Source organism: Miniopterus natalensis, chromosome 2 (genome assembly GCF_054644295.1).
Source record: "Miniopterus natalensis isolate mMinNat1 chromosome 2, mMinNat1.hap1, whole genome shotgun sequence".
Taxonomy (NCBI): Eukaryota; Metazoa; Chordata; class Mammalia; order Chiroptera; family Miniopteridae; genus Miniopterus; species Miniopterus natalensis.
In genome coordinates this window covers 105,688,047-105,697,856 of record NC_142082.1, presented here as the reverse complement: position 1 = coordinate 105,697,856, position 9,810 = coordinate 105,688,047, and the positions used below count along the sequence as shown (strand labels likewise).

At 41.7% G+C, this 9,810-nt stretch overlaps 1 pseudogene; it reads right to left on the bottom strand.

Annotated features, from left to right (window-relative positions):
* Positions 1–7,699: 7,699 nt before the first annotated feature.
* On the bottom strand, positions 7,700–9,128 carry LOC107546419 (large ribosomal subunit protein eL43 pseudogene; annotated as a pseudogene).
* Positions 9,129–9,810: the final 682 nt, after the last annotated feature.

Sequence of the window (9,810 nt, the reverse complement as noted above, 5' to 3'; positions counted from 1 at the left end):
GATCTTTTTCTACCTTTACTGTTAGTTCCTTAGGTATATTCTTCTGGCCATGGTGGCCAGAACAGTTTCAGATTTACAGAAAAGTGGTTGGAAAATCATGTACTTTACAGAGTGGTGCCCCCTGCTTCTTTGAGTTCCCAACTGACCCCAGGCATATTTATCATGATATTATTGCCTATGTGCCCTATGCTGTAAGCTACATCTCTGTGACTATTCTGTAATCACCAATTTCTACTGCTTAATCCCTTCAACTTTTTCACCCAGCCCTCCTAAAGGTAGGCTCTTAACCAAAGCTTTTCTGTATATGCATTCTTTCTCTCCTGGAATACAATCTCACACTCATTAGAATGATCCTATTGTTTGGTATCATTGCCTTCACTATCACCTTGAAGTTCCACAACTTTTTTTTCTTTAAATATGTCTTCATTGATTTCAGCGAGAGGAAAGGAGAGGGAGAGAGAGAGAGAACCATCTATGACGAGTCACTGGCCACCTCCTGCGCCCTCCCGCCGGACTCCAGCCCGCAGGTGCCCTCACCTGAGTCCCACCGCGATCTCAGGGGTCATAGGTCACGCTCACCCGCTGAGCCATGCTGGCCCGGCAAGTTCCACAACTTTTGAAAAAATTTTAGACCTTTGCATATTCCTCATATGTAACTGATAGGTTAGTTTATCTCTTCTTCAAGATAATGAGTGCGGCGCCGAGGGCGTGCCTGAGGAGGTGGTTCCGGCGGCCACGCTAAAGTCATGAGGGAACCCAGGAGGCCCCTGGGGCAACTGGGCCTGGCCCCACGCGTGTCCTGACGAATTTTTCACCAGCGGGTCCTCAGTCAAGGTGGACCCACCCCCACCCCCACTCCCGCAACGCATTCCTGGAGACAGGGCAGTGAACGGATTCGCCTGCACCGCCCCCGGGACAGCGGAGCGCGGCGCTCGCGCGGTGGAGCCGTCAGGAAGGGGGGCGCCCAGCGAGCCTCCGTGGTGTCCCCTTGGCGCTTCCTCCTGGCTTTCTGGCTTCGAGCGGAGGCACCCATGACCCCTGGGGACAGCACTGCCTCCAACCACCTGCATTTCCGCTGCTCCGACGGCGGAGCTGGAGCGGCGGGGCCTGGCCTGGGGCGACTTAGGAAACTGGAGTGAGAGCCTGGGCCCCAAGGGGCGCGCGGCTTGCGGAGCAAGATCCAGCAGCCCAGAGGCCTCGGCGATGACCCGCGGTTACCAGCGTTTTTTCTGGTGCCAGTTGACTCCTTTTGCCGTCCTCTCCCCGGTGCACTTTGGGCTTGTCCCACTTCCCACCGTTAAAGCTTCCTGTTGGGGGGAGCGGGAAAGAGATAATGAGTAAATATATTTGTACCTATAATTAAGGTCTACAAAAACTATTTGTGAATTATCACTGTCTGTTGTCCTCCCTTACTTATCAACAACTGCTTTCCAGCCAGACCATCCGAAACTCATAGAAGGTAGTCTATGTCTACCTTCCCTCAAAGTGCCCACAGCTTACGTCTACCCAACTATCGGTATTATTTACTTGAATTTTATTTACATTTGTAGGCCTTTAATAATTTCCTAATCAACTATTCAACTGAGGAATTAAAGGGCTGTTATAAGGCTAAGAACAAGATTACCAACGAATTTAGGTGCATTATGAGTTGTTCCATTCAGCAGTAAGACCATGGACATGTATCAAAGAACATCTTATTACTGCCTTAACCGTTTTTGCTCAGTGGTTAGAGCATCAGCTTTCAGACTGAAGGGTCTCCGGTTGGATTCTGGTCAAGGGGAGGTACCTGGGCTGCAAGCTACAGAGGCAACCAATTAATGTGTCTCAATGTTTCTCTCTCCCCTCCACTCTCTGAAAAGCAATGAAAAAAATATCCTCAGGTAAGGATTTAAAAAAAAAAAGAAAGAATATCTTATTACTGATTTGAGGAAAATATTCTGTATTTTTCAGTTTATAAGGTCTTTTGCTGTCTTTTTGGATTATGGTTTCATTTTGGATTTTAATATGATATCCCCTACTGCAAGTGGGGATAAGTGACAATTTGAACTTATTACATAGAATAACTAGTGAAACTTTCAAAGCGTACTGTAAAAAAAATAATTTAGCTAGGTAAAACATGTCATTTGAACCTCTAAATCTGTGTTTACCAAAATATTTGTGTAATTTGTAAAGTAATCTACCAAGAGCTTCTAAATTTAAAAACTGGGTGAAATATTCTCTCATAATTGGTTTAGATTAGCCCAAATATATTCCAAGGACTTTATCAATAATTTTCTATACCACTCATGACTTTATAGAGGACAGATAACACAGACCTTTTTCTCTACTGTACCAACCTAGATATGAGAGTAAAAATATAAATAATAATAATGGAGAGGAAATTATAAATATCAGTCTTCTACCTTCTGTCTGCTCGTGGTTTTTCAAAATTTTAAAATTGTTGCTGCCTGGCTGGCTTGTCTCAGTGGTTGAGCACTGACCTATGATCCAGGAGATCACTGTTCGGTTCTAGTCAGGGTACATGCCTGGGTTTTGGGCTTGCTCTCCAACAGGGGGTGTGCAGGAGGCAGCCAAACAATGACTCATCATTGATGTTTCTATCTCTCCGTCTCCCTTCCTCTCTCTCTGAAATAAATAAAAATAAATTTTTAAAAAATGGTTACTAATTCTTTGTTTCCCTGGTGTGGACACCCTGGACAGACATGTACTCACATTTTCTTTAATGTGTTTATATGTGTAGTGTCTGTTTTTCTGTTCTCTCTCAGAGGACAAGAGCTGTTATTTCTTAAACATACCATTAAGTGAAGGAGCACACTAAATACATGCTACTTCAATTATATTGATTCTTACACTAAGGTATATTATTGCTGTGAAGCCTATGATTTCTCCTGCACAACTAAGAGAAGCCAGAAATTTACTCTTTAGTTATTTGTATTGAGCTAATTAAAAGTTAATTTTTCCAGAAAGGCAATGGTTCTTTCACCAGAAAAAGAAAAATCAGTACATGGTTCTAAGAATGAATAAAGGGAGAGATTTGAGAGTATTTTCATAGTCATCGAGTAAAACTTGGAGAAAGGTAAAAATTGGCAACAGTACAAAATGCCAGAAAGAAATCATGTGAGATAAGACAGGTAATAACTAATCATTAAATTTAGAAATTAGTAGGTCATAGAGCAATTTAAATAAAGTTATGGAGTCAAAATGCCGTTCCTAGTGAGTTGTGAAGTGAATGGAAGGTGAAGAAAAGGAGCCAAGCATAGACTCAAGATTCTTTGGTTGTAGAGGAAAAGGTGGGGTATGGAAAGATGGAAATTATAAAGGAGAATCAAAGAAAGCTTTTACAAGCTAGGAGAGATGAGTATTTCTAAGTACTGAGAAGGAAGAACTAATGGAGAAGTGGAAGTTGAGTATATAAGAGAAAACTCAAAGTCCCTGAAAAGATAAAAGAAAAGAGAGCATGATGAGAAGGAGAACACACCTGTCTGTAAAGCAGGGAAAAGAAGGAAGGAAGTATAAGTACAGAGATGGTAAGTAAGTGGGTGTGAAGACAAGAAGTTGAGGCAGTTGATGCCTTTGAGCTATAAAGGCGGAGGTACTGGGAGGGCAGCATTAGGGGCTTGAAGCAAATGGTGAGTGTCCAAAATGGCAACTGTGGAAATTAAGAGGAGGAGCAAACATTTCCTATGAAGTGTTGTTCTTCACTTCTGAGGTCTTAACTAAAGTCAGACACTGTAAATTTATAGTGGTATTGTAACCGAACAAAAAAATGGAGGTTCTGCTACCTGCTACAGTGAAAGCCAAACTCTGAGACAGGTGCTGGTGCAAAAGGAAAGAGGTTTATTCAGGTGCCATGACATAGGGGAATAGTGGGCTCCCATCTCAAAGATCATGTCTTTTCCAGCTCAAGCCCGCCATTCTTATAGGGATAGGAAGGAGAGGGCTTTTTTTTTCTATCCAATTATCTTGCTAGATTTTGACGTGCTTGGGGGCCCTATCCATTTATATTTCTAGCCTTAGCATACTGGGGTCCTATCCATTCATCTTTCTAGCTTTTTGCCCTCAGTGTAAGAACCTACCATTGCTTCTATCTTGGCCAACAGAGGAGACTCCTCAGCACTCTGACTGACTTTCTACAGTAACAGTATCATTTCCCATAAATGTGAGCCATTCTCCAGCAGCATACATAGAAGGCAGATGGTAAGAATAATCTCAAGTACAGGTATTATCAGCATAATTACAACAGGAAGACAAAAAGAGGTGAGATTATTGGCAAGAACAGTCAATGTTATGTACCCAAGAACTAAGCTGAGTAGAAAAGTAAAGTCCTGGAGTTAGAGAATATATCAAGTTATTGTCCCCCAGGCTGCTCTTCTCACAGCCTCCATATATGTTCTTCCTCTCGTATTTCCCATTCTGATTAATGTCAGCTACTTTAGCTACCTTCCCTGTTCTGGGTCCAGTTAATTGGAACTTTCAAATATCTCCCATTTCCTTCATCATATTAGCATCATTGACACTCTTGTTTAGGCCTTTGCCTTCATATGAATTATTACTGTAACCTCCCAAATCTTCCAGCATTGTGGTTTTTGAAAAAATATGTTTTTATTGATTTCAGAGAGAGGAGGGAAGAGGGATAGAGAGATAGAAACATCATTGATGAGAGAAAATTGTCTATCGGCTGCCTCCTGCATGCTCCCTACTGGAGATCAAGCCTGAAACCCAGGCATGTGCCCTGACTGGGAATAAAACCAGGGCCTCCTGGCTCACGGATCCACCCTCAACCACTGAGCAACACTGGCTTGACTTTTTTTTTAGAGAGAGAATGGAAGGGAAGGAGAGAGGGAGAAAAAAAAGGAAAAGAAGAAAGAGAAACATTGGTTTGTTGTTCTATTGTTCTATTTATTTATGCATTCATTGGTTGATTCTCATATGTGCCCTGACCAGGGGTCAAACCCATAACCTTGATGTATCAGGACAGTGCTCTGACCAACTGAACTACCTGGCCAGGGCCTGCATTATTCTTTTTTTTTTTTTTTCCAGCATTGTTCTTAATTCATCCTCTGCCACTGGAATGATTTTTTTTTTTTTTTTAATTATCAATCTGTGTTAGGTGGTTGCAAGAGACAGATGGATTGAGAATCACCTTTTGGCATTTGAGTGAATGATGACACATTACCTAGATATAGAATGAAAGAAGAGCAACCTAACAGGAGAGGCAACACACATGTAGGGAGAAATGTTATACATGCATTCAAAAACAATTATCAAGCATCTGCTATGTGCCAGGCACTCTTCTAGATGACGAATATATGACAACAACAACAAAAAGATAAATTACCTCCCCTCATAGAGCTTACATTCTATTGGTGAGGGGAGATAAAATAAAAAGTACAAGCAAATAAGTATATGCTATTTTAGGTGCTGATAAGGTCTTTTTAAAAGTAGATAAGGGAGGGAGTAGAGAGAGTGGAGGGTAGTAAGGGAGGCTAGGGTAGTCAGAGAAGGACTCAAGATTGATGACATTTGCCCTAGCTGGGTAGGTCAGCTGGTTAGAGCAATGTCCCGATATCTCAAGGTTGTAGGTTTGATCCCTCGTCAAGGCACATACAGGAATGGATGCATGGATAAGTGGAACAACAGATCAATGCTTCTCTCTTTCTCTCTCTCTCTCTTCCTCTCTTTCTTTAAAATCAATAAATAAAAATTAATCAGATTGATGACATTTGAATAGAAGCTATGCTATAAAAATACAATGACTACAATGAAAGTTTGCTAGATAAATATCAAAGCAGAAAGGATTACTTCCAATTAAAGAGACAGTATTTGTGTCGGCCTTGGTCAGAATTTTATGGGTGTGGAAAGGGTCAATCCAGATAAAAGGAAGAATATGAGGCAAAGCTTAAAAGTGCATGCTACATTCAGAAATTAACCAGTTATCTATAGTAATAGAAATGATAGGTTCTGACTGTGGCAGTGTTTGAATACCATATTACTATCTGGACTTACTATTTTCTATTTTGTGTGGAATCACCAAAAGTTTATGACCAGGAGCGTGACATGTCTAGAAATGTGCTTTAAAAATAATCATCTTTTATTTTATTTTGAAACAATCATCTTCTATAGAATGGATTGGAGTAGGGAAAGACTTGAGGCAAAAACACTAATTAGAAACTTACTTTAGCTTTTTTCGCCCCTGTAATGAATTTGTTGCCAGAACACAGGTGTGAAAACCACCACTAAATCCAAGCCAAAATGTGAAAGAAAAAGACTTATACCAACATCATTTTCATTGAATACATAGATTCTGGCAAGCCTACTACTACAGGCCATCTGATCTATAAATGTCGGACAGACAAAAGAACCATCAAAAAATATGAGAAGGAGGCTGCTGAGGTGGGGAAGGGCTCCTTCAAGTATGCCTGGATCTTAGATAAACTAAAAACTGAATATGAGCATGGTATCATCATTCATATCTCTCTGTGGAAATTTGCGATCAGCAAGTATTATGTAACTATCACTGATGTCCCAGGACACAGAGACTTCATCAAAAACATGATCACAGGCACATCTTGGGCTGATTGTGCTGTCCTGATTGTTGCTGCTGGTGTTGGTGAATTTGAAGCAGGTATCTCCCAAAATGGGCAGACCTGTGAGCATGTCCTTTGGGCTTATACTTGGTGTGAAACAACTAATTGTTGGTGTTAACAAATGGACTTTTCTGAGCCACCCTATGGTCAGAAGAGACCGGAGAAAGTTGTTAAAGAAGTCAGCACCTACATTAAGAAAACTGTTTACAATCCTGACATAAGTAGCATTTATGCCAATTTCTGTTTAGAATGGTGACAACATGCTGGAGCAAAGTGCTAACATACCTTGGTTCAAGGAATGACAATGCAAGTGGAACCACGCTGCTTGAAGCTCTGGATTGCATCCTGCCACCAACTCATTCAACTGGCAAGCCCCTGTGTCTGCCTCTTTAGGATGTCTGCAAAATTGGTGGTATTGATACTGTCCCTGTGGGCCGAGTAGAGACTGGTGTTCTCAAACCTGGTATGGTTAATTTATTAACCTTTGCTCCAGTCAACATTACAAATGAAGTAAAGTCTATTGAAATGTACAATGAAGCTTTGCGTGAAGCTCTTCCTGGGCGTAATGTGGTTTCAATGTCAAGAATGAGCTGATGCCCTGGCCAGTGTGGCTCAGTTGGTTGAGTGTCCGCCCATGCGCTGAGAGGTTGCTGGTTTGATTCCCAGTGAGGGCACATACCCAGGTTTCAGGTTCAATCCCTGGTTGGGGTGCGTATGGTGGGCAACTGATAGATGTTTCTCTCTCACATCAATGTTTCTCTCTCTCTTTCTCCCCCTCCCCTGAGCTCTAAAATAAATAAATTTTTTAAAACCCCACACACATCTATTAAAGATGTTCATAGTGGCAATGTGGCTGATGACAGCAAAATGACCCCCCAATGGAAGCAGCTGGCACCACAGTTCAAGTGATTATCCTGAGCCAGATCAGTGCCGGATATGCCCCTGTGTTCGATTGTCACATAGATCATATTGCCTGCAAATTTGCTGATCTGAAGGAGATTAATTATTGTTCTGGGGAAAAGCTGGAAAGTGGCCCAAAGTTTATTTTTATTTTTTGTTACATAAATTAACCCATTTATTATAGGCTAGCAATGTTTCAAATTTTGGAGCTTCTACTGGTCTTTCAATTCCTCCAGTCCTCTAATGGCATACTTTACTGGGTCGACAGAGGTGGTGGTGTAGGTCCAGGCCCCACCAGCTACAGTTTTCATGCAGGAACCATAGCGCCAGTTCCCACAGCTAGTCTCTTCATCTTGGTTTTGCCACAGGAGGAGCAAGTGTACTTGGAGTGCTGGCTGATTTCAATTTTCTTCACCATTATCCTTAGGGAGGTGCTGCAACTGGTTCTGTATTTACCGATGATTCCAACCTTCTTGGTGCATTTAGCCACGTCACCCCAAACTAGGTCAGAATCCAGAGAGTGGCTCAAAGTTTTTGAAATCTGGTGATGCTGCCATCGTTGATATGGTTCCTGGCAAGCACGCGTGTGTTGAGAGCTTCTCTGCGTATCCTCCTCTGGGCCATTTTGCTGTCCGTGATATGAGACAGACAGTTGCTATAGGTGTCATCAAAGCAGTGGACAAGAACACAGCTGGAGCTGGCAATGTCACCAAATCTGCTCAGAAAGCTCAGAAGGCTAAATGAATATTATCCCCAATATCAATCATTTCAGTCATAGTCAGTAGCGAAAGAACAGTATCAGAACTGTTTGTCTGAGTTGGCCATTTAAGTTTAATAGTAAAAGACAAGTTAACGATAACAATACATCATAAAACCTTCAGAAGGAAAGGAGAATATTTTGTGGACCATTTGGGTTTTTTTGGTGTGGCAGTTTTTAAGTTATTAGTTTCTAAAATCAGTGCTTTTTAACAGCAACAACTTGACCAAAAACCTGTCACAGAATTTTGAGACTCATTAAAACAAAGTTTAATGAGAAAAAATTTTTTTATTGTAGTTGTTCAAGTGAAAGGTAATGAGACCTGTAGTAGAAATAAATAGGAAGATATATATTCGAGAACCAGTATGAAGATAAGATCGCCATGATTTGGTTTTTAAAAAATGTAGGGGCCAAAAGAGAGACAAAAATATTGAACCAAGGTGCCTGGGAAGATCTTGATGTAATAGAGAAAATCACAAAAGGAAAAAAAGGCAGTTTTAGGAGAAGATGGCAAGTTTCTTTTAGACAACCTTAGGTCTTATATCAATGAAGAGTCTCAGCTTTTCCACAGCAGTAGGTGCGGCTCTGAGACTAAAGTTTCTCTCCCCTGACCAGGTATCTCAGTTGGTTAGAGCATCATCCTGGTATACCAAAGCTGAAGGTTCAATTCCCAGTCAAGGCACGTACAGTAATCACTCAATGAATCCATAAATAAATGAAACAACAAATCTATGATTCTCTCTCTCAGCAATTTTTTTTATCCTCACCTGAGGATATTTTTTTCCATTGCTTTTCAGAGAGAGTGGGGGGTGCGGAGAGACTTCGATGTGAGAGAGGCGCATCAATTGGTTCCCTCCCATAGGCGCCTGACCAGGGTTGGGCATTGAGCCTGCAACTGAGGTACATGCCCTTGGCCTGAATGGAACCTGGGTCCCTTCAGTCTGCAGGTTGATGACCTAACCACTGAGCCAAACGGGCTAGGGCTCTCAGATCAATTTTTTAAAAAATTTAAAAAGAAAAGAAAGTTTCTTTTCCCCTACTCCTGGGACACCTTGCTCTTCTGGAAAGGTGAGACCACAATTGGGTTTTGAACTAGCTTATATTATTAAACCCAATTTCTCACACCGCTCAAGAAAATAGAGTCTGCTATCTAACAAAAACAACAGCATTTATATACATAATCTCCTGACTGTCCAAATTGAACCAGGGACCCTATCTTGGTTTAAGACACCTGGGCATTGAAGGAGAAACAATTTTCTTATCTTCACCCTCTTGAAATAAGTTTGTACATTACAACACATAATAATCCTGTGATCCTTTCCACGACTATGCGTTTCTGCATCATTTTTCATGAAAACAAAGTAGTTGAGCAAGAACCAACTTGGAGTGCACAGAACTAGTTCGTTCTGACCCCAAACATCACACTGGTGGAGCTGGGTTGCAGCTTCCTTACGCCCTGCCCCCAGAGCTGTGTGCAGAAATGAAACTACATTTCCCAGCGATCTCTGCCCGGTAAGGCGCTAGCGGGGGCGGGTGGCAATGGGCGTGCCTCCTTGCTATTGGTGC